Source organism: Tachyglossus aculeatus, chromosome 13 (genome assembly GCF_015852505.1).
Source record: "Tachyglossus aculeatus isolate mTacAcu1 chromosome 13, mTacAcu1.pri, whole genome shotgun sequence".
Classification (NCBI taxonomy): Eukaryota; Metazoa; Chordata; class Mammalia; order Monotremata; family Tachyglossidae; genus Tachyglossus; species Tachyglossus aculeatus.
Genome location: NC_052078.1, coordinates 20309195 through 20311270, shown reverse-complemented (window position 1 = coordinate 20311270; position 2076 = coordinate 20309195). Strand labels below are relative to the sequence as shown.

Here is a 2076-nt window from a genome sequence, read left to right as displayed (position 1 = left end):
TCCCCCAGTTTTCCCATCTGATCACCACCGTTTCTTTTGCAGTGAAAGATCAAGTGGAAAATCTTTGGGGTTCTGTTCTCCCCCATTAGATTGCAGCTTTTTGAGTTTTATTCGTCTATTGCAGTTTCCCTCAGGGATTCGCAGAGCCCTTGGCCTGAAGTAGGTGCTCAGTAAACAACTAGTGATACGGAGGGTGGTGATGACTACCTTGTCATAGCTCAAAGATTTATTTAGCTTTGACACTTGTCTGCTGTGTGACCTTGGGAAAGTCACTTAACTTCTCTGTGCCTCGGTTTTCCCATCTGTGAAATGAGGATGAATAACTCTTTTCCCTCCTACTCGGACTGTGCGCACTGTGATTATCTTGTATCTACCACAGTGCTTTGCACATAGTGAATGCTTAATTATTATTATTATTATTATTACTACTATTATCATTACTGTGAATCAGCTGCAGGGCCAGGGAGAGACTATTAGGAATTTGTTAAAAATGAGTTGTCATCGGGACAAAAATCCTTAGGAGTTTTTAATTAAATTAGCAGCATTTTGTTTAAAAACCCCATGTGTGAAGCTAATTTACAGTAAACAGACTCAGCAGCAAAGTCATTTGAAATCAGTGATAATAAAAACCTGAAAGAGTTTTACGTGTTTCTCTGCCAGCATAATAGACCAGCATCAAGGTGGTATGATGTTTATGGCATAAGCCTTTCTGCTGACAATGGCCTTTTCCTCAGTGCTGTAGATCTGGAGGAATTATCCTGGAGAAAACATCACCCCTCCCATCAAGTCCCACCCGTTTGCCTGGAGCTGCTGTGTAGACTGGTGGAAAATGGATTTTAGTTTATTTTAGCTGAGGAAAGGATGTTGACTTGGTTGCCAGCTGTGGAAGGGGATTACAGGAAAAGGCCAGACTCTTCCTGGAAATGCCAAGTAGAACAATCATCTTGTTAGTTAAAAAAAAATATGCGTGCCATCATTCATTCAATCGTATTTATTGAGCGCTTACTGTGTGCAGAGCACTGTACTAAGTGCTTGGGAAGTACAAGTCATCATCAAGGTGGCAGGGAGTAGGCAAGGGCCTGTGTATCATATAGTGACCTTGGACAAGTCACTTCACTTCTGTGCCTCAGTTACCTCATAGGTAAAATGGAGATTGATGCTGTGAGCCAGGGACTGTGTCCAAGCCAATTTGCTTGTATCCATCCCAGCACTTAGTACAGTGCCCAGCACGTAGTAAACACTTAACAAATACCATTATTATTATGTATCTTACTATAGCTCTTAGCACAGTGCATGTCATAGACTATAGGGTTTCAGTTGTCCTTCCAGAATAGGGCAGCATTTTAAAAATAGTCTATAGACAAAGACTATTAAAACCTCCCGTGGGAAGGAAATTGGCCCACCAAGAATACGTACTGTAAAGGAGGTCATGGATCAGCTTGGAGGGGCTGCTTTCTAGACATCTAAAGTTCCCCTTTCAATCAATCAATTGTATTTATTGAGCACTTACTGTGTGCAGAGCACTGTACTAAGCGCTTGGGATGTACAAGTTGGCAACATATAGAGGCGGTCCCTACCCAACAGTGGGCTCACAGTCTAGAAGGGGGAGACAGAGAACAAAACCAAACATGTTAACAAAATAAAATAAATAGAATAGATATGTAAAATAAATAAATGGAGTAAGAAATATGTACAAACACATATACATATATCTCAGGGTTGCTCCTGGAGAGTTTCCAGTACTCTGCCAGCCTTGACTATGGAAGGAAGAGTCAAGCAGTGGCCTGTCCATTCCATTCCTAGCTTGGGCAGTGGCTAGCGAATGGAAGGCAATCTGCTACAGATTGTACTAGGCAGCCGCGGCATGGGAGAGAGTTGAGGGAGGAGACTCAAGTTTACTGTGTGGAAGGAGGCAGTGGTAAATCACTTCTGTATTTTTGCCAAGAAAACTCCGTGGATCCACTACCGGAACGATTGCAGATGGAAGTCGGGTGTTCTGGGAGAGCTGTGTCCCTGGCATCACTATGGGTCAGAGACAACTCGATGACATAACATAAGACAATGTTAATTCCTGGC

At 42.6% G+C, this 2076-nt stretch overlaps 1 non-coding gene across 1 annotated transcript; it reads left to right on the top strand.

Moving 5' to 3' along the window:
- The first annotated feature begins 1707 nt into the window (after positions 1-1707).
- On the top strand, positions 1708-1845 carry LOC119936451. The gene has a single exon (XR_005453776.1). It is a non-coding gene; the product is annotated as a small nucleolar RNA SNORA7 (small nucleolar RNA).
- The last annotated feature ends 231 nt before the right edge of the window (positions 1846-2076 follow it).